We start from the raw sequence: 23,773 nt of genomic DNA on the forward strand, positions 1-23,773 counted from the left end.
GTAGGAAGTAAAACAAGAAAGGATACTAACTTTGAGAACATGGGCCATAATATCCAGCACACAGTGTAGCCAATGAAAACACAGAGACTTGTGCTTATTGATTCTGTCCAACAGAGGTAAAGACTCAAAGGCAGATTCATTGATCTTTTCATTCAGACTGATTCTTGCAGATGTTATAGATTCTTGTATGCAGGATGTAAGTTCTACTTACAGTCCAGGCAGCATGTTGCTGAATTACACATGGCACTTTGAGTGTTATTAGTTGTGATAGATGCTCCATTAGCATTTGGTTCGTTGAGTGGCAGTGTACCCTCACAGGATCAGGAAATAAATAACCCCAATTGTACTGTTCTTCGGATTACAAACCGTGCCTAACATAGAGTGAGGATGACACACAGCCTCCTGTGAATGATTCCATGAGATGACATCACACCTATATCCTGATTCCACCATATTAGGCGATTTGCTAACATTCGTGCACAGCCAACACCCTTAGCCTTTGGTCTTTGTTTCCATTTCAGATACTCTATTCCTACTGCCTTTCTTATTCTTTCTTCTTCCTTTTCTCTGCCTCAAATTTTTTCTCTATTCCTGTCAAATACCATATCCATGCATCAGTGCTATACTACCCTGTTATTTGCTTTGTTTACAGAAGGTGTTCAGCTTGACATCATTAGAATCTGAGCTCAGCACAGAGGCTGTGGTGGCTAAGTCACAGGCATTCTCCTGTAGTATCTCTTTACCCTTTCCTACCACGAGAGTGGAACTCTAGAATTCTGAACTCATGACTTGCTCCCATCCCAACTTCTGTGCTACTGGAGGGATGAATTCAGGCTGTGAGCATCAAGACAAAAGTCCCGTTGGCTGGGTGCGTCATGCAAATTGGTCATCAGTTCCCCCTCTGTAATCCTCGGAGCCAGGATCCAGGCCCTACTACCCAATGGGACTTTGGTTCCCTGATTCATGAATTGCATGCACATGATGCTGAGAACTATGTCTGCATAAATGCTCCTCCATTGTCCCCCTGACTTTCCTTTCAATACAAAGAATTGTAGGACAGTCAGATGAAATGCATGCATCTTGCTTTAGTGGTTGGTCTTCAGAATCTTTGGGTGGCATGCATTCCATCTGCTCCTGGTCACTAGGAAAGTTTTTAGTTGTAGTAGCACATCCTGCTTCAAAATGGTACACTGAAAACTTAGCGCACATTAATACATTTATGTGCTGCCACAGTTTAATGAGTGGGAATTGCCATCTTTCCAGCATGCAGAAACATATCCCAGGAGCAGTACGTGAAGTGATTTGTTCAAGAAGCCAGAGAAAGCAAAAGAGGCTGGGTAACTGGGATGATAGTTGGCTTCTTCAGCACTCACTATTTCTCTTGGCGAATGACCACAAATAGAGCTGCCATGTGAGAGGAACTCCAATATACACAGCAGACTAATATTGCATAAAACAATAAAGATGCCCCAGTATAGCAACAAGAAGTAGCCCGACAAGGGCAAGTTTATTACCTCAATAAAAGAATAGACTCTAGTGAGGAAACATTCACAGTACTTCTCAAGGAGAAAGGAGTCAGGGGCTCTGCATGACAACGGTGAAAGCATAGGGGTGAAGGGAGAGACGTGCAGAGTGAGGGAAACAGAGGGGCACAGAGAGAGATGCATTGAGAGGGGTACAGAGAGAGAGAGATGCTGAGAGAGGGGTGCAGAGAGATGCGTGAGGGTACAGAGCAATGGGTTTAGGCACAGCTGCCATGCTGTTGATGATAATTAAGCATGGAAAGGAAGACTGAAAGGAAGCTTCTATTTGTACCGTGTTCTTTATGTACAAATGCACATCATGCACATGACAGATAGGATACTTTTCTCATTGCTTCTCCTTATGCTAAAACCAAGGAAGTCCAAAAATCGAACTTCTACAAGTCATCAGTGTGTTGAGTTACCCTCAGGCTTTAGAGCAAGCAGGGAAAAATGATCCTTGAAGAGACAAGAATGAAACTCAGCTCAGCCTGATTTTATTGTAACTGAACCAGGACTTCCAGAGTCTGTCCCAGATCATTTTACCTTAGTTATACTTAAACACAGCACAATTTTTGAAAAGAGGTATTCAGATAGCAACTAACTCATTTCCAAGTGCACAACAGTTTAAGAAATGTTTACATTAAGATTCTTTACAAAGGATCCACACCCCCTGAATGTGAGAGTCAATGAGGAGGCCTGGGCTACCTATGGGGTCCTGAGCAGTGGATCAGTGTTTATCCCTCGATACTAACAGACATCGTGTGTCCATAACACAAAGAGGGTTGCTCTTTCTGCCTGGACTCTTAGGGAAGTGCCTGGACCCTTCCCTGAATGAAATGATAGACTCTAGATATACCCTATGCAGAAGGAATTGGCAATAGGGTGGGAGGATGGGGGGATGGTGGGGGATGCGGGGGAGGGGAGGGAGAGGGAACTGGGATTGACATGTAAAACATTTAAAAATTTAAAAAATGTTAAAAAAGAAATAAAATTTCTCATCAGTAAAAAAAAGATTCTTTACAAAGTACATCTAGCTTCTTTCATAAGAATGGGAACCGTTGGCTCAGATAGTGCCCAAGATCTAGAAACTAGGGAGCATGACTGAGGTAAACATAATGCCTGTGGGTTCAGGTTTGGTCTGGCCCTAAGATAACACAGAAGTCACTTAGGCTGTTGTAGTACAAGTGACATCATGGATAAGAATGGGTTTTAAGGACAATATTGAAAAGGTATGAAGAGAGTGGAGGAGATCAAGGGCATACAAATTACTTTCATTATTTGCAGATGATGTGATAGTTTACATAAATGACCAAAAACACCCTACCAGCGAACTCCTACAGCTGATAAATACATTCAGTAACATGGCAGGATACAAGATCAACTCAAGAAAATCAGTAGCACTACTATATACAGACAATAAATGGGCTGAGAAAGAAATCAGAGAAACATCACCCTTTACAATTTCCACAAACAACATAAAATACCTGGGGTAATGCTAACCAAACAAGTGAAAGACCTGTATGGCAAGAACTTTGAGTCTTTTTTTTTCTTGGTTTTTATGAGACAGGGTTTCTCTGTATTGTTTTTGAGGTTGTCGGTCAAGCCTGGCCTCGAACTCACAGAGATCCGCCTGCCTATGCCTCCCGAGTGCTGGAATTAAAGACGTGCGCCACCACTGCCTGGCTGCAAGAACTTTGAGTCTTTAAAAAAAGAAATTAAAGAAGACACCAGAAAATGAAAAGGTCTCTCATGCTCTTGGATAGGTAGGATCAACATAGTAAAAATGGCAATCTTACCAAAAGCAATATACAGATTTAACACAATCCCCATTAAAATTCAGCACAATTCTTCACAGACTTTGAAAGAACAATTCCCAACTTAATATAGAAAAACAAAAGACCTAGGATTGCCAAAACAACCCTGTTCAACAAAGCAACATTCAGAATCATCACCATCTCTAACTTCAAGCTGTATTACAGAGCTAAAGTCCTGAAAACAGCTTGGTATTGGCACAAAAATATACAGACAGATCAATGCAATTGAACTGAACACCTAAAATTAACCCATACATGAATAAACACCTGATCTTTGACAAAGAAGCTAAAAATATACAATGGAAAAATAAAGCATCTTCAGCAAATGGAAGCTGACATGTAGAAGACTTCAGATAGATCCATGTCTATCACCATGCACAAATCTTAAATTCAAATGCATCAAAGATCTCACCATAAATCCAACCACCTGTTATAAGAGAAAGTGTGAGGTGCCCTTGAATGAATTGGTACAGGAGACTGCTTCCTGAACATAACTCCAGTAGCACAGACACTAAGATTGATAATTAATAAATGTGACCTTCTGAAACTGAGAAGCTCCTGTAAGGCAAAGGACACAGTCAGCAAGACAAAAAGGCAACCAATAGATTGGGAAAAGATATTCACTAACTCCATATCTGACAGAGAGCTGATCTCAAAAATTTACAAAGAACTCAAGAAGCAAGTCTCCAGAACCCCAAAGGATCCAATCAAAAAGTGGGGTACAGAACTAAGCAGAGAATTCTCAGTAGAGGAGTCTAAAATGGCTGAGAGACACTTGAGAAAGTGCTCAACATCCCTAGCCATCCAGGAAATGCAAATTCAAACAACTCTGAGATACCATCTTACTCCTGTCAGAATGACTAAAATCAAAAACTCCAGTGACAGTTTATCCTGGAGAGGATGTAGAGAAAGGGAACACTCCTTCACTGCTGGTGGGAATGCAAACTCGTACAACCACTTTGGAAATCAGTATGGAGATTCCTCAGGAAAATGGATATCAGTCTACCACAAGACCCAGCAATTCCACTCCCTGGCATATCCAAAAGATGCACATTCATACAATAAGGATTTCTGTTCCACTATATTCATAGCAGCATTGTTTGTAATAGCCAGAACCTGGAAATAACCTAGATGCTCCACAACTGAAGAGTGGATAGAGAAAATGTGGTACATTTACACAATGGAGCACTGTTCAGTGGAAAAAAACAATGAAATCTTGAAATTTGCAGGCAAATGGATGACACTAGAAGAAACCATCCTGAGTGAGGTAACCTAGTCACAAAAAGAGAAACATGGTATGTACTTACTTATATATGGATTTTAGACATTAATCAGGGTTGTGCTAGCATACAATCCTACTGTCAGAGTGTCTGGGAAACAGAACCTTCATCCAGTGACTGACGGAAGCAGAGGCAGACACCCACAGACAAACACTGAACTCCTGGAATCCAGTGACAAAAAGAGAGAACTGATGAACAATGGTGTTAAGACTGGACTAGTTTAACCCATAGAAACAGTTGACCTGAACAAGGGGAGCTCTTGGACCCCAGATTGATGGCTGTGTGGAAAGCATGGGACTGACCCAGATCCCCTGAATGTGGGTGTCAGTGAGGAGGCCTAGGTAATCTATGGGGCCTTGGGTAGTATTTATTACTGGTGTACAAATAGACTTTGAGTGTACATCCCACAGTGAGGGATGCTCTATTCAGCCTGGACTCTTGTGGCATGGCCTAGGTCCTGCCCTGGATGAAATGACAGACCCTGGAGATCCACCATGGATGGCCTCACCCTCCCTGGGGATCGGAGTGGAGACTGGGTGGGGAACTTGGGAGCCTTGTGGGGTAGGCGCGGGAGGAGGGGAGGAAGAGGGAACTGGGGTTGACATGTGAAATAAGCTAGTTTCTAATTAAATAAAAAAAAGAAATAGAAAAAAAGAATGGGTTTTAAGGTCTAAAAGCAATGCTCAGGATTTAGGGAAACATTTAAAAACAGGAATTCTGGGAGACACAGCAGAGCCTGTCTCATCAGACAGCAAAGGGTCACTCCTGGCATTCTAGGAAAACCATTTACACACCTCATTCCATTGAATGGGCGAGCTGCATGTTTAAATTTCCTGGCTTCTCCAGTGCTCATCTGTGTGCACAAGGCTTTCACACTCTGCACATCAGGAAGGTAGGTAAGAAGTTGTAGAGTTTCCCCATGACTTTTTTCAGGAATCAGGCATAAATGAATGATGTGATTTCACAGCATTTGAGTTCCTAGTCTCCCAAAGTTTTGATGGCAGTCATTCCTTTCAGATCACCCAAGACAGTCCTCGTTATAGAAGGGATTTGATTAAATCAATCCATGACTTGTTCTAGCTCTGTGATTTGTCTTAGACAATTGCAGGGTGAATTTGCTGGTAGCGTAGTAGACCTTGAACACCACTCTTCATCTGTGTGCTTTGTAGACATCCTACCCATTGCGTGCAGCAACTGAATTTTCCCTTTGTAACATTTCACAATGCTTCTTCTTATATTCAGTGCTGGATGGTTTTACTAAATAAATACTTTAAGATGAAGTGTGAGACTATGTGCATATTGGAGAGGTAAGAAGCTAGCAGTGGAAGGTTGTAAGATTTATGATGTGTCTGCATTAGGCAGAAGAAATGAAAAGGGTCTGTGTGCCATGGGATATTCTTTGTAGATAACCCCAGGCACTCTATGAACTTCTCTGGAGAGCTGAAGTGAAATTCCAGTAATCACATATGTACATTTATTCTTGCCTGACATAATAAAAGGCAGAAGATAACATTTTAATTAAATCTGTTATCTGTCTTACTTTGATATTTTAAATTTCAAAAGAAAACGAGCAATTCATCATCAGAAACTGCAGATAATTTAGTCAATACTATTTGGAACCTGAAATGTATCATCATAAGCAATCCAATCAGCTCTGTGAATTAATAACTTTGATGATGTCTGCATTAGGAATGCCCTGAGGATATAATCAAGGCTTCAACTTTCATTTTGCTCCAGCACATGAAATCTAAGTGGTCTTGGACACACATACACACACACACACACACACACACACACACACACACACACAGGACCACACTCACATGAATTTTGAAATCCCTCCCACTGTTCAGACTCCACTTCTCTGACCTTTCCCTCGAATACATATAAAATAAGGAAGGAACAACCTTATAATTCCCTCTGCTCAGCTCTACTCTTAAGACAGAGTGGAGACAGGCTACTAGACACCATTGTGCTTGTCATACACAGTTAAAAGAAAAGTAGTGGGCAAAAACCTCTGTCACTTAAGTGTAGACAATAAAATCTCATTGTTGTATGGTTTCCTTAAGTTTGATTTACTGTTTTATTATTGTTGTTTGAAGATAACCGAGGAAGCCATTTGAAAATCAGTAGGATTCAGGGTGCCACCAATGTTGGCCATCATGTTCAATTCAAAATGAAAGAAGGAGGGATTGCTAAACTGTGAGAACACTGGCCAGGCAAGGAAGAAGCCCTGGGCTCTGTTCTCATGACTGCATGAAACAGGCTGGTGGTGCAGGCATGGAATGCCAGCCTCAGGGACGAAGTCACAGGATCTCAATCTCAAGGTCATTCTCAGGCACCACGCAGTGAGTTCAAAGTCAGCTGAGTGTAGAAGAACCTATCTCAAATGGAAAATGGCAATAACCAACTTTGCTGTGTGATAGCTGTTGCAAAACTATATTTGGGGGGTTCCTATTGTTTGAACTTTTGTTGAGTAAAATCCAACCCGCTTCATGAATCAGCTGTAGAAAACAACAGTAAGCTTTCAAGACTTTCTCTCAACATCTGAAACAAATTCTTAGCCTTTCAGATGGTGTCTGGGCAGTAGTCAGGAGTGTCCCAAGGTGAAGGAAGGCTGCCTCAAAGCTCATTTCAGAACAGTGGTTCTCAACCTGTCTAACAACCCTTTCACGAGGGTTGCCTATGACTGTTGGAAAACACAGATATTTACGTTTATGATTATAACTGCAGCAAAAGAACAGTTATGAAGTACAACAAAAATAAATGGTTGAGGTCACCATGTGAGGAAGAAGCACTTTATTCAAGGGTCCAAGCATTAGGAAGGTTGAGAACCACTATTCTGAACAAGGACTTGTTATCTGACAGGTGGGTACACTTCTGGTCCCTTTCTGAGTCTCGAGTCCTCATCTCTTCAGAGATAATCACCCCAAATTTCTCATAGTCTGTTAATTCTTATGTTTTATCTTGAAATCTCTTTGTTTTGTTCCCTTTTATTGCTATCACTTGAACCCAAGTGCTTCCACATGCCAGCCAAGCACTCTGCAACCAAATTCCCAGTCCTTATGCTAGTCACGATTGGTAGTATGTGGGCGTATCACTAAATGGCCCAAGAGGAGCTGGAGATTAAATGAAGCATGCAATCACCAGTCCTCAGGGCACTTTCCCTCTTGAAGATTGATAGAACAAAACAGAACCAGTCAGAACTTAAGGCCCATTTGCAATCCAAGAGCAGGCAGTAGCCAGCGTCTCCCATCCACAGCTCTACAGTACACTACCCCAAAGCACAGGCTCCTCCAGTCATTTATCCTTGCATGCCATACCATCCTATTTTATATAGTCTTGGTTGACCATGAAATCTCCTGATGTAATTTTCAAATTTTTACATTAAGTCCACGAGTGTTTCTGTCTTTCACTTTCTTGGGGATTATTTCCTTTTTCTCTGCCTTATAAAGATATGCCCTGCCCCCTACTATTCCTCAAAGAAGCAAAAAGGCCCATAGTGCAGAGATTAATGTGGGGCTGTCATTTTCTAAGGCCCGAAGCAGGCCTCCAGTGTGGTAATAATCTCATGTAACACCGTGTTCCGCCTCTGTTCATTTTTGTCAAAATTATTGGCCAAGCTTCTGTCCTCTGCAAAATTTTCATCAGGAAATTATCTCCTCCTGGTCCCCAAACTCCAGCTGTTGTTCTTTTAAGTGATTATATTATTTAATTTCCTTGGGAAAATTTTCTATGTAACACTCATGCACAGTTTCCATGAGATTTAGATGCTAGCCAGTTTCAGCCACCCCCTTATCTCATGATTGCGCTTACAAGTTCTCGTCACTTAGAACGGAATGCTGCTGCCACTAGATCACATCTTTCCCTTTAGACGGCTTCCCAGTTCAGCCTAAAGGACTTCGGTTTCCTTATTAATATCACATTGTTGGTTTCATCTTTTTCTCAATGCAACGTGAGACAAATTTGTAACAATGTGTCACTTGCACTGTCCTTCTCTAGGCTTCTCGGTCCTTTGGAAGAAAGTCACCAAGTAGTTCAATTGTCAGTCTCTTTATCTGTGGTGTCAAGCCCAGACCACTTGTTCCTACCCAGTACTCATAACGGCCAACTCAAGACTCCATCTATCTACCTAAAGCTCCTCTTTATTTCTTTGTTTCTTCCCAGCACATGGCTTTGCCTCTTTTTAGTTAAGTTCCTCGGATATGTAAAGCATACAAAGGAATAAGAAAAGATATACATGTTGTTTTTTTTATCTCTAAGAAAACTCTACAGATGCAATTTAACACTAGTTCCCTCCCAGGGCGCATTCCCAGTGCCTCCCTCTTTGCCAACATCACAGATGATCATGTACTTCCCTGTAGTTGTGCTTCATGTCTGTATACTCTGTGAAAAACAGCTTTCGAGTGTTGCTATACACGGTTTGAATTATTAGAATATTGGCCTACATGTTTTTGAATCTTTCTAAATAAACCTCTTCACAGTCTCCCGTCTTCCTGTCCCTCCTGTATCTTACTCTCCCTTTCTCAATATTTTCTGACTTGATCTTTTTGTTATAGGAAACACAAATTTATTAGCTTTGCTGCCAGATAGAATGGGAAATCTACAATATACTGATGTACTTTCTTACTGATGGATATTTAGTCTGTTTGTAACACTTTTTATTATTGGAACTTTAATAGTTATAAACATTCTCCAAATTATTTCTTTGCATGAATTAATTTTTTCTTCTCTTTTAAAATTTAAATTAGATACAATTTTGTTTTATATGCCAATCCCAGTTCCCTCTCCCTCCCCTCCTCCCCTGCTTCCCACCAACTCCCTATCCCATTCCCTTTCTGCTCCCCAGGGAGGGTGAGGCCTTCCATGGGGGATCTTCAAAGTCTGTCACATCATTTGGAGCAGAGCCTAGGCCCTCATCAGTGTGTCTAGGCTGAGAAAGTATCCCTCTATGTGGAATGGGCTCCCAAAGACCATTCGTACACTAGGGATAAATACTGATCCACTACCGGAGGCATGATAGACTGCCCAGGCCTCCTAACTGACACCCACGTTCAGGGTGTCTGGATCAGTTCTATGCTAGTTTCCCAAGTATCAGTCTGGGATCCCTTGTTCTAGTCAGCTGTTTCTGAATGAGTTGTTTTGCATTTTGTTATTAATTAACTGGCTTTTAAAATATTTCCTGGAAAGTAAATCTTCCTCGAGTATACTTGTTATTTATACTGTTTTCTTTCTTCTGATTTTGTAAATGTAATTTGGATTTTTCTAATTTTAAATTATAAACTTAATTTATGAATTTGTGATACCTTTTTCTAATATATGCATTTAAAACTATCGTTTACACTCCAAACATATTTTGAAACATAGTATAATGACTTTCCTTAATTATATATATATAATGTATGTTTATTTTTGTTTCATGAGTTATGTGGAAATATGTTATTTAACTTCTATCCACTTGGAGGATTTTCTAAATATCATTTACTGAGTAATTTCCAGTTTAATTTTATTGTGGCCAGAAATGTATTAACTATGACTTCACTTCTTTAAACTTATTAGGGAGTCTTTTGTGATCCAAAACAATTTATCTTAGTGAATTCTCCACATTTTCTTTGAAAATGAAAATGTTAATTGTGTTGTTAGGTAGGTAGGTTTCTATATGGTAATTATGTTAGCTTGTCAGTAAGGTTTTGTTGGTGTCTGTACTGAAGAGGAGCATTGATGCTTTTTGGTGCAACAGTGAGATTATTTACTTTTTCTGGATCTATGTTATTATATTTATATAGGATTATTAATATATAATTCACTTAAGTTTATTATGTATTTTGGTGATTAACATTTTATAATTAACAATAACCCTACTAACATAATTTTAGTGGCAGCAAAATCAATTTTGTTAAGCATTTAGGAAGTCACTCCATTCTTCTTCTGGCAAGTATTTGTAGTATACAAGTTTCTCATCCCTTTGCTTCTTACTTGTCTATGCTATCACATTGAAATGTAACAAATATAAAGGCAAATACTTGAGCAAAGCTATGAAATCATATAGAGTTTCCATTTTCTATTCTGTGTCATCTTAGTTCTGAACATTGGCGTATATCACATAAATTACATGTGATATAATTACTTATATGATTGCATTAAAACCATTGTGGTCACTGAATTCCAAATAGTCTAGTTTTGTACTTTTTAAAAAAATCACACATGTATTTTATATTTTGTTATATTCTATACCCATTACTATCTTATCATATATATTTAAAGGCAAAAAATTATTATCCTAGGATTGTCATATCCAGTGTAATTCCTCAGAGTCTACATCCTAATGTGTTAGTAGAATAATCATATACTGTACCTTCAATATATAAGCAATACAATGTATTCCTCATTCTTTCTTCTCATTATTTTTAGTGATATATATGTATATATGTCACCATGTGTATTGCATGTAAATGCGTGTGTGTGTGATAAACACAAAATATTTTCTTACTAATTTGGCTGGAAACTAGTGGTTGCTGTCTCTGGACTACAGTTCAAGTATGAAATACAGTAAGATTTGTTTGTAAAGTTTGTCAGCAAAGTGTCTATTATTTATATATTATCAATGGCTGTTTTTGCATAGCAGCATCTAAACTGAGTACCTGTAACAATAACAACAAAAATACAGCCCACAAATTGTTTTTTCTTTATATTTTTCTTTCAGGACTGGAGAACAAACCATGGCCTTGTACATTTGCTGTATGAGCAGAAAATACCCACCTTTGACTTAGTCAATTATCTTTTGTCCTTATTAAAAGCAAGAAAAAAGTAAAGTTACCTTTTGTTTTTTGTTATGCTGTCTCCAGAATTGCTCTTTATTTCACAGTCCTGCATGTCTCTACCATGCTTGAAGGTCTTCTTTTACCATTTTGCAAAGTGCTGATAATGAGTTTGTCATTCCTTACTTCTGGATGAAGAGCCTTTAGTGCCTCTTCAGTGTTTAGCGGTTATTTTTACCTTGTGTGGAATTCTGGGTTGACGGGTTTTCTTATTTCAGAACATTGGAGATATCCTTCTGTTCTTTTTACAGGAAGCCATTGAAACCTTTGTGCTTCTAGTTATCTTTGGCTTAGGCTTTCCAGGATTTTCCCCTGTGATGGGTCACAGTGCTATTAGTAGGACTTACACTAGAGCTTGTGTGTGTGTGTGTGTGTGTGTGTGTGTGTGTGTGTGCCTGTGGCGTAATGGTGTATAGGGGGTGGGCTATTCCCTTGCTTGATGTTTTCTGAGCACCTTCAGATATGTGTTTTGATGTCTTTCACGGTGTTGTCACTGGCCTCTTCTTTGCTTTTGTGTCTCTGTTTGGATACATTATATTGACCTATTTTGATTTCCAGTTTCTAGGTTATGACAACTCTACAGATAAGTCTGCCAAAGACAGTCTTCATTGTGTTGCTCATATTGTATTTTGCATTTTAATTACTATTTTTTTGTTTTTTCTTTTTTTCCTTTTTAAATTTAAATTACAAAGAAGCTTGTTTTACATGTCTACCCCAGTTCCCTCTCACTCCCCTCCACCCCTGCCCACCACTGACCCCCTATCCCATCCTCTTTCTATATCTTCAAAGTCTGTCACATAATTTGGAGCAGGGCCTAGACCGTCCCCGCCCCATCCGCTGTGTGTCTAGGTTAAAAGAGTATCCTTCTATGTGGAGTGGGCTCCCAAAGACCATTCGTGTACTTGGGATAAATACTGAACCACTACCAGTGGCCTCATAGATTAACCAGACCTCCAAACTGACATCCTTGTTTAGGGTGTCAGGGACAGTCCTATGCTGATTTCCCAGCTATCAGTCTGGGGTTCATAAACAACCGCTTGTTCAGGTCAGCTGTTTCGGTGGATTTCTCCAGTTTGGTCTTGACCCCTTTGCTCATCACTCCTCCCTCTCTGCAACTGGATCTAGAGTTCAGCTCAGTGTTTAGCTGGGGGTGTCTGCTTCTAATCCCATCAGCTACTGGATGAAGGCTCTAGGGTGGCATATAAGGTAGTCATCAATCACATTATCAGAGAAAGGCATTTAAGGTAGCCTCTCCAGTATTGCTTGGATTGTTAGCTGGGGTCAACCTTGTAGACATCTGTTAGTGCCAGATTTCTCTTTAAACCTATAATGGCTCCCTCTCATTTCTTGATCTCCTTTATTCTTCACCAGACGGGACCTTGCTGCACCCTCCTCTCCTCTTGTCCCCTTCTCTTTCTCCTAACTCCCTCTCCCCTCCCCCATGTTCCCAATTAGAATAGAAGATCTTGTCCTTTTCCACTTTTCCAGGGGAAGATGGTTGTTCTTCTTAGAGTTCGCCTTGTTTCCTAGCTTCTCTGGAAGTGCAGATTGCAGGCTGGTAATCCTTTGCTCTATGTCTAAACTCCATATATGAGTGCATATATACCATGTGTATCTTTTTGTGACTAGGTTACCTCACTCAGGATGATTTCTTCTAGTTCCATCCATTTGTCTGCAAATTTAAAGATTCCATAGTGTAACTGCTGGGTCTTGTGGTAGACTGATTCCCATTTTCCTGAGGAATCTCCATACTGATTTCCAAAGTGGCTGTACGAGTTAGCACTCCCACCATCAGTGGAGGAGTGTTCCTCTTTCTCCACATCCTCTCGAGCATAAACTGTCATTGGTGTTTTTGATTTTAGCCATTCTGACAGGAGTGAGATGGTATCTCAGAGTTGTTTTGATTTGTATTTCCCTGATGGCTAAGGATATTGAGCACTTTCTTATGTATCTTTCATCCATTTTGATTCCTCTATTGAGAATTCTCTGCTTAGTTCTATACCCCAATTTTTGATTGGATTACTTGGTGTTTTTCTGACTAGTTTCTTGAGTTCTTTGTTTATCTTGGAGATCAGCCCTGTCAGATGTGGGGTTAGAGAATATCTTTTCCCATTCTGTGGGCTGCCTTTTTGTATAGTTGACTGTGGCCTTTGCCTTACCGAAGTTTCTCAGTTTCAGGAGGCTCCATTTATTGTCGATCTCAGTGTCTGTGCTACTGATGTTATGTCCAGGAAGTGGTCTCTTGTACCAATTCGTTCAAGGGTACCTCCTACTTTCTCTTCTAAGAGGTGCAGGGTGGCTGGATTTATGTTGAGATCTTTGACCCATTTGGACTTAAGTTTTGCTCATGGCAATAGATATGGATCTACCTGCAGTCTTCTACATACCAGCATCCAGTTACGCCAGCACCATTTGTTGAAGATGCTTTCCTTTTTTCCATTGTATAATTTTAGCTTCTTTGTCAAAGATCAGTTGTTCGTAGGTATGTGGGTCCATATCAGGGTCTTCAATTCTATTTCATTGGTATACCTGTCTATTTTTGGGCCAATACCAAGCTGTTTTCAGGATTATGCATCCAGATGTTGCTTTATAATACAGGGTTGTTTTTGCTATCCTGTTTTTTTCCATATAAAGTGGAGAATTGCTCTCTCAAGGTCTGTGAAGAATTGTGCTGGGATTGCATTGCATCTGTAGATTGCTCTTGGCAAGATTGCCATTTTTAGTACTTTGATCTTACCTATCGAAGAGCATGGGAGGTCTTTCCATTTTCTGGTATCTAATTTCTTTTTGTAAAGACTCAAAATTCTTCCTACACAGGTCTTTCACTTGTTTTGTTAGTGTTACACCAATGTATTTTATGTTGTTTGTAGAAATTGTAAAGGGTAATGTTTCTCTGATTTCTTTCTGAGTCCATTTATCATCTGTATATAGTATGGCTACTGAGTTTTTGAGTTACTCTTGTATCCTGCCACTTTGGTGAAGGTGTTTGTCAGCTGTAGGAGTCCCCTAGTAGAGTTTTTCTGGTCCCTTTTGTAAACTATCATATCATCTGCAAATAGTGAAAGTTTTACCTCTTCCTTTCCAATTTGTATTCCCTTAATCTCCTTATGTTGTCTTATTGTTTCAGCTAGAACTTCAAGTACAATATTGAAGAGATATGGAGAGAGTGGACAGCCTTGTCTTGTTCCTGATTTTAAAGGAATCACGTTGAGTCTCTCTCCATGTTGGCTGTTGGTTTGCTGTATATTGCTTTTATTATGTTTAGGTATGTTCCTGTTACCTGGATCTCTCCAAGACCTTTATCATGCAGGGGTGTTGGATTGTTCAAAGGCTATTTCAGCATCTAATGAGATGATCATGTGATTACATTGATAGTTTTTTGTATGTTGAACCATCTCTGCATCTCTGGGATGAAGCCAGCTTGATCATGGTGGATGATTTTTCTGATGTTTTCTTAAATTAGATTTGCCAGTATTTTACCGAGTAGTTTTGCACCATTGTTCATGAGGGATATTGGTCTGAAGTTGTCATTCTTAGTTGTGTCTGTGTGGCTTGGGTACTAAGGTTATTGGAGTCTTGCAAAATAGAGTTTGGCAATGACTCTTCTGCTTCTACTGTGTGAAATTCTTTGAAGAGAATTAGTATTAGCTCATCTTTGAATTTCTGGTAGAATTCTGCACTGAAGCCATCTGACCCTGGGCTGTTGTTGGTTGGGAGACTTTTGATGACTGCTTCTATTTCCTTAGGGATTATAGATCTATTTAAATTGCTTATCTGTTCTTGATTTAATTTTGGTAAGTGATATCTATCTGGGAAATTGTCCATTTCCTTTAGATATTTGAACTTTAAGGAGTACAGGGTTTCAACGTATGACATGATGATTCTCTGGATTTTCTCAGTGTCCATTTTTATGTCCCCCCTTTTCATTTCTGATTTTGTTAATTTTCATGTTCACTCTCTGCCTTTTGTTAAGTTTGGATAAAATTTTGTATATCCTGTTGATTTTCTCGAAGAACCAAGTCTTCAGTACATTGATTCTTTGTATTGTTTTTCTAGTTTCTACTCTATTGGTTTCAGCCCTCAATTTTATTATTTCCTGGCACCTACTTCTCAGTGAGTTTGCCTCTTTTTATCCTAGAGCTATCAGTTGCACTGTTAATTTTCTAGCGTGACTATACTCCAGTTTGTTCATATGGGTTCTTAGTGCTATGAACTTTCCTGTTAGCACTGATTTCAAAATGTTCCATAAGTTTGCGTATGTTGTGTCTTAATTCTCGTTGAATTCTAGGAAGTCTTTAATTTCTTCCATGACTCAGGAATGGTACAATTGCGCCTTATTCAATTTTCATGAGTTTGCAGGTTTCCTGCAATTTGTGTTGTTGTTGAATTCTAACTTTAAAGCATGGTGGTCTTATAAGATACAGGGGGTTATTCCAATTTTTTTACCTGTTGAGGTTTGCTATATTGCCAAGCATGTGGCTGATTTTAGAGAAGGTTCCATGTGGTGCTGAAAAGAATGTTATTCTTTTGTGTTTGGATGGAATGTTCTATAGATGTCTGTTAAACCCAATTGTGTCCTTTTTTGTTTGTTAAGTTTCTGTTTGGTGGTCCTGTCTAGTGGGACAGTGGGGAGTTGAAATCTCCCACTATAAGTGTATGAAGTTTTATGTGTGATTTGAGTTTTAGTAATGGTTCTTTTATGAGTGTGGATGCCTTTGTATTTGGGGCATAGATCTTCAGAATTGAGACCTCATCCTGATTGATTTCTCCTGTGATAAATATTAAATGATCTCCTTAATCTCTTTTGATTGTTATTAGTTTGAAGACTAATTTGTTAGATAATATGATTGCTATCTCCACTTGTTTCTTGGGGCAATTTGATTAGAAAATCTTTTCCCAACCCTTAACTCCGAGGTACCGTCTGTCTTTGAAGTTGAGGTGTTTTTCTTGCACACAACAGAAGGGTGGATTCTGTCTTCAGATCCATTCTGTTACCCTGTGTCTTTTTATAGGTGTTCTAAGACCATTAATATTGAGGGATATTAATGACCATTGATTGTTCCTTCTTGTTTGTTTTGGATTTGTTGTTATTGTTGGAATTATGTGTGGATCTCCACCCCTTTTTTCTTTTAGATTTTGTAAAGTGAGATTGGTAAGGTGGCATTATCTATTGCCTATATTTTTCTGGTTATAGTTAACTTGCTCGGGTTGGAGTTTTCCTTCCAGAATGTTCTGTAGGACTGGATCAGTAGATATGTATTGTTTAAATCTGGTTTTGTCATGTAATATCTTGTTTTCTCCATCTATAGTGATAGAAAACTTTGCTGGGTATAGTAGTCTGGTCTGGCATCTGTGGTCTCTTAGTGTTGGTAGAATATCTATCCAGGACCTTATGGCTTTCACAGTTTCCATGGAGAAGTCAGGTATTATTCTGATAGGTTTCCCTTTATATGTTACTTGGCATTTTTCCTTTGCTGCTCTTAATATTCTTTCTTTATTCTGTATGTTTGGGGTTTCAATTATTATGTGGCAAGTGGACTTTTTTGTGTTCCACACTATTTGGTGTTCTGCAAGCTTCTTGTACTTTCATTGGTATGTCTTTCTTTAGGTTGGGAAAGTTTTCTTCTATGATTTTGTTGAATATGTTTTCTGCCCCTTTGAGGTGGGTTTCTTCATTTTCTTCTATACCTATTATTCTTAGGTTTGGTCTTTTCACAGTGTCCCATATTTCCTGGAAAATTTGTGTTAGGGATTTGTTGGACTTAAAATTTTCTTTGTTCGGTGAATCTATTTCTCCTAGTGTATCTTCAACATCTGAGATTCTCTCTTCCAATATCTTGTATTCTGTTGGTTATGCTTGCATCTGTAGTTCCTGATCATTTACCAATATTTTATATTACCAGAATTCCCTCAGTTTGCGTTTTCTTTTTTTAATTTATTTTTAAGTTTAAATTTAGATTAGAAACAAGGTTGCTTCACAAGTCAGTTCCAGGTCCCTCTCCCTTTCCCTTCCCCCTCCTGTGACCTCCTCCCAACCCCCCCCATTATCCCCTCATTTCCCCTTATTTCTCTATTTCAGTTTTCAGGTCTTGAACTGCTTCCTTCATCTGTCTGAGTGTTTTTTCTTGTCTTTCTTTAAGAGATTTGTTGATTTCTTGCATTTTTGTGTTGTTTATTTCTTCCATTTCTTTAACGGATTTTCTCATATCCTCTTTGAGGGCCTCTATCATTTTCATGAAGTTGTTTTTAAGGTCATGCAGTTCTGCTTCATCTGTGTTGGGATGTTCAGTTCTTGCTGGTGTAAGAGCCCTAGACTCTGGTGATGTCATATTGGTTTTTCTGTTGTTGGATGTGTTTTTATATTGTCTTCTTCTGACCCCTTCTTCCAGTGGATGCAGGAGGAGTCTCTTCCTCTCCTGGTGGGTATGGGTCCAAGATTCCCTTCCAGTGGGTGCAATCAGGTTCAATATTCCGATGGCTTTCAGTTTCTGGGTGGGCTGGACCACCAGGATGGGATCCCAGTGCACAGGCTCCAGGCCTTAGGCCACTCAGAGCAGGACACTGAAAGGGGGGCTGGAAATAGGCCCATGCTTATCTCGTCCCTTGGGCAGACAAAGGGACTAAGAAAATAGCAGTCTCTGGGTTGACTTTGTGCAGTCCTTAGGGCTCCAATCACGGTCAAAAATTGTTTTTCTGTTTCTATCTTTACTATAATTTCTCATCTGGTTGTGTAGAAGTTTCCACTATAGTCTTCAGAACAGTCTCTTTCCAATTCTGTTTTTGACCATTTCAGCATCTGCGCATGACCTAGGTGTGGCTTCTTAAATTTTGCTCTGACATTTTCTCTTAAAAGACTTTTCTCATTTTAGTCCTCTTTCCCCAGTCTGTCCCCACCCCCATTCTTACCATTATCATTCTCCTCCTCCTCCTCATTTTCCTTCCCCTCTTCCTTTTCCCTGTTCAATTTCCTCTTTGTCCTCATCTGGATGCTATGTAGACCAGCAGAGTTTGAACTAAAGGGAGCTCATGGCTGCAGTTGGCCATCCCAGCTTTGCTTCTAAGGTGTGTGTGTGTGAGAGAGCTAGAATCAATCTAGTCAGTAATTTAGCAGGCTTCAATACTGTTCCTATGACAATCTTCACAGTAAGAATATCACCAGAAGACTGGACACTTTGCTTTCTGCTCTCAACTTTAGGCTTTTTCTGGGAGAGGTGTTCATGATTCAGAAGTGAACTGTTGTATTTTCACAATGTTCCCAAGGGTAGTGTAGGTGACTTGCTACATTTGCGTTCTGTTTTTATTGATTGGGGGCAGGAATCAGGCAGGGCTGCTCTCTCCTGATTTCTTAGAGATTAGATCTTAGATAGTGAGCTCTGTGACATTAGGTCACAGGGACAGTGATCTGAATGTCCTCAGTAGTCCTGCATCAGAGATTCCCACTGCTTTCTTGTTTTTACTCAACTGCAATGGGTCTACAGTTGTACCATCATGGAAATAGGATCTGTCATTTCTGCATTGTAGGGAGGTGACTAGACTTGTGCTATGTATGTTTCCTGTAATGACTGCTTTCCCCTCCCACAGGTATGTGTCACAAAGAGGTGTTATCTAGACACCCACTCAGCTCTGTCTTTCTCATAAGCACCTGAATGATGCCTAGGACAAAGGACCTATTGATGAGTATAGACAATCCCTGAGTTATGGATCTCAGAGGTCTTCTCCCTCTGATGCTACCCCTGAACTATTAGTAATCATCGAACATTCTGGCTGTGTTCTTACTACAGACTTGAGCCTGGCATTCTTCTCATTCTCAGCCTCATGGAGTCAGCTGTTTTTCCAGATACGAATCAATTGATGACCTTGAGACATTTTCCTAATTCACTAGTGGAAAGTTTTAATTGTATGTTGTTGGCTTTTTCTTGACTGTGGGGTGGGGATGATTATATTTAAGTCTCTGAAAATGAAAGCTGGAAAGTTCTATGTCTATTTTCTAGGTGTGCATGTTGTTTTCTCATTGTTATATTATTGTTTCCTCGTAGATCATTTTATCTTAATGTTTACAAATGTCCTAGTTTTCTATTGCTGTGATTAAACACCATGACCAAAAGCAACTTGAAGAAGAAGGGGTTTATTTCAGCTTATATGTCCTGATCACAGCCTATCACGAAATGAAGTCAAGGCAAGAAATCAAAGCATGAACCTGGGGAGAAACCTAAATCATGGACCATAAAACGAGGGCTGCTCATTGCCTTTGTTTCTCACGACTTGCTCAGCCTGCTTTCTTGTACATCCTAGGACCACCTACACCGTGGCAGCACAACCCTTGGTGTCCTTAGCCCTCTGATGTCAATCATGAACCAAGAAATTGTCCCACAGACTTGCCTACAGATCAGTATTACGAAGTATTCTCTTAATTGTGATTCCTTCTTATCAGATAAGTCTATGTTTGTATGAAGCTAAAAAAACCAACCAGGACTTCGGATATATTATTCTTTACCTATATTTTCTGAGGTTTTCAAAGTGCATTGTGAAATTTTCACCTCTATTCAACTTATGAATATGTGGCTATGTCATTTTCTCTACGGGAAGTGATGACATTGTGGTAAGCGTCTTTAAGTTCCTACCTCTTCCTGTGAGACCGTTGCCTCATTTTCAGTTCATCTCCATTCCCCTCCTCGTTACAGACTGCATCTCTTGTGTAATCCCTTAATATTTTCTGCATGCCTTCATCAATCAGTTAGGCTCACATTTCCCCATCAAAATAGTCCTCTCTCCACCCAGTGGTCCTGCTGTTTGAGAAAGAGCACTTCAGTGGAGCAGTGACAATATTACATCGGCTGCGTCTTTACTCCTCTTTCCAGCTTTCCTCATTACTTTTTAAGGTTTTTCTTTTTCAAGAATCCCTACCTACACCCCTAAAAATCTTTGTGTCTTGTGACACAAAGTGAACTTGTACATTATATGGATTTAGCTAGTATCCAATGTCTCCAAATATTTTTGAAGCCTACCTTTCTCTTGAGAACCTATGTTCATGCATGTTCAAGCATGTTCTAAGTAGAACACATGCTTCAATATCAAAATTCACATCCTTGGCTAAATGTTGCCTTGTTTATTCTCTAGAAAGTTTATTGATTCAGGCTTTCCTACGGTATCTACAACATTCATATTTCTCACGATTGCTACTTTAATATCACACCAAATTCTGTCACCAAGACCAGTAAATCTGTTCACCAATTTCCTTTGAAATATTGCCTCTATTTTCTAACCATTTATTTCCAACCATTGGCATAAATTCTGCTTTTGTTTTTCTGGACGACTAAATCACCTATAAATAAGATGATTTCTTTATCATTATAATTTTTCAGGCACTTTCTACCATTCAAATATGCAGTATATTTGACATGGTTTATTTCCATTCTTTCTATCTAGTCTGCTTTATAGGCTTTTCTAATACCTAATCACTGACTGTTACATACTTTTTGTTTGGAAGCAATTCTTATTAAAAATAGAAAATAAAAAAATGAGCTATCATCAAGACAATAATAAAGAAGAAACTACGTCTTCATATTGGTCTATATCACATCTTTAGTGAACTCTGTGTGAGTAGGGAGGGATAAGGCAAATGAGGGAACCTGGAAGTGGCTACCCTAGGTTTGGGATGCGAGTCAAGACATCAAAGTGTTTATCCACTCATGAACCTCTCCTCCTTTTGGGACTTTCAAGTTCTAGAGTGGAGAAAAACTCCCCTACCCTTGAATCTGGACTCACACTCCCCTCCCCTCTTGTTATACTTCCAATTGCAGCTTTAGAGAAATCCATAGTGTCCAACCAGGTGTGTTCACATAATAGAAAGTGAAAGAGACTGGCGGTGGTGGTGCACGCCCCTTTAATGCCAACCTGGGAGGCAAAGGCAGGTGGACTGCTGTGAGTTTCAGGCCAGTCAGGTCTACAGAGAGAGTTCCAGGACAGGCTTCAAAGCTACAGAAAGGCCTTGTTCTAAAAAAAATGAAAAGAAAGAACGAATGAAAGAAAGGAAGGAAGAGAGAAAGAAAGGAAGGAAGGAAGAAAGAAAGGAAGGAAGGAAGGAAGGAAGGAAGGAAGGAAGGAAGGAAGGGAGCACATGCCACTTCATCAAACTCAGTTGTATTGCCCTTACCTGTCCTAGAATAAATAGCAAGGCTCGGTCTCTGTTTGATATATCTAAATTATATCATTTAATCGCAACCTGAGTGTCCTTACTATACCTTTTGAATGTAATCACTGTGAGACTGGATTCTTCTATTCTTTCTTATCTCTTTGCAATTTTTATTACAATCCCCATCCTGATTTAAACATTTATAACGTACTTTCTCTTTAAACATTTCCTAATCATGGTAAGGCTACGTTAATATGTTAAGACAGTGTGGTAGAAGGGTGTTGTCTGAAACTCACCACATCAGCTAAGCGCATCATTTTTGCTTTCAAGTCTCGTGTCCATGGTTTGCCTTCAGCACTGTGTCTTCACCAGAAGATGTCCTTTGGTCTGCCTGTCAATAGTGAATGACTGGCACCACACCACAACCTTTTAATGTTGAAGACATTGTTATCGCCCTTTCACTGTGGAGCATCTGTGTGGCCCGTCTCTTCCTACCTAACCATGGTGTCTGTTCATGACTTCATGAGCATGTCAGAATTTCATTTTAATGTGAAGTGTGTAAAAATATTTAACAGTGCTTATTACATGGTCTATGAGAAATGTTGTTCAACTAAATGTAACTTGAAAAAACGGCTACCCATCATTTAGACTCGTCTCAGGGAGCAGGAGAGAAGCAACAGAACTTTCCTACTGTAGGGTAATACTACTCTGCATCTCATTCATTGCTCTTCTGAGTAGGTCTAAAGGTGGAAGAGCTAGACTGAAGAGTCATTGTGCTTGGTATGCAGAAACCACAGTTTGTGTATGACCAGAAAGCTAGCAAAAAGAGCCAGAAAAGGAGGCCAACCACAGCAGTAGGTAAATACTGTACTTACCATCTGGAAATTCAGTGGTTTTCCTGGAGCTTTGTTATTGATACATTCTGAGGACCTTGTCTCAGTAGTAAGCATCAAATCCTAAATTATTCTTCAGTGTAACAAAAGAAGAATAAAGATAGAGCCCCATGCTCAGAAGTAGCACATACTTCCCCTTTATGCACTGTTGTCACTTACTGTATGTGTTTCACGAAGATGGCACACTCAAAATGGGACCATGACCGCAAGAGCTCAGAAGCATCTACCTCCCTCTGCTCCCTTCTCTCTGTATTGCACAAGTGCACACGTTTACCTGGCTTAGCATTTCTTTTATCAATTATTCACATTCACTGCGCTGAGTGCCACTGCATCAAGGATTTGCATCATCTTGTATGGGTCTTTTAAATTTTTTAAATGACTGATCAGGATTAAAGGTTGAACATTTAATTAAAATAATATAATGAGGTAGAGGAGACCCTTATACCCAAGTGTCACAGAATTTTCAGCTCTTTGAGAGACTATGTAATGAATAGGTGTGCATTTATCAGAAAGGAGTTGTAAATTTAATAGGCAAAAAAGAAATTAGAAAGAATTGTTTCAATTCAAAGAATGATTCTGAAAGTAATGGCTATGATCTAATGGAGGGTAAACAGTCCTTTACCTTAGCCAATAGTCTCCTTATATCATTATGAGCCAATATGCATTTATCTGCAGCCATTTTCTGAAGATTCAGGCTGCTTTCTGCATTGTAATTTTTGCCAGACGATTTCCAAGAAGTAAAGATGAATCTTAAATACAGCCACTTGGTCAAGAACAGCAGAATGTTGGATTGCTGATTTGTGGGTTTTGAGGTCACATCAGTATTCTAAACCAAACTTGTTAGCTGCTGTCTCGTTAAATAGTACTGTGTAGACATTTAATGATTTTTGCACATTTTGATTCAGCTGGTAACTTGATTTAAAACAACATTGATTTTTTCAATTCATTCTTGGCCATGTATATCAGCATGAATTTGTAGCTCTATAACAGGGTATTAAATGAGGAGGGGGGTGGCTCCTTTTCAGAGCAGATTGCCATCCGTTTTCTGTTGCTTTCTTTTTCCTTTGAGCTTCAGCTTTTGAGAATTATTTTTCCTCTTTTTTCACACCATCCCCTAATAATTAAGTAATTAAACCACTATCGTACAGAACAGTAGGAGATTCTGGAAAATAATGAGGCTGGAAACTCCCCTTATCAACCTGTGGGCCCATCTTGGAAGAAAAGCGCAGGCCAAATGATGGTTATGTGTTCATGACTAATGCTCTGACAAGTGAAGACAGGACATAAAGGGAAATTCCAGTGGAAAGAGTCAT

The 23,773-nt window shown here is 39.4% G+C and overlaps 1 protein-coding gene across 5 annotated transcripts in view; it reads left to right on the forward strand.

Moving 5' to 3' along the window:
- Positions 1 to 23,773, forward strand: part of Inpp4b (inositol polyphosphate-4-phosphatase type II B) — a 748,592-nt gene that overhangs the window by 354,851 nt on the left and 369,968 nt on the right. The window lies entirely within an intron of this gene.

Source organism: Mesocricetus auratus, unplaced genomic scaffold (assembly GCF_017639785.1).
Source record: "Mesocricetus auratus isolate SY011 unplaced genomic scaffold, BCM_Maur_2.0 Super-Scaffold_100041, whole genome shotgun sequence".
Classification (NCBI taxonomy): Eukaryota; Metazoa; Chordata; class Mammalia; order Rodentia; family Cricetidae; genus Mesocricetus; species Mesocricetus auratus.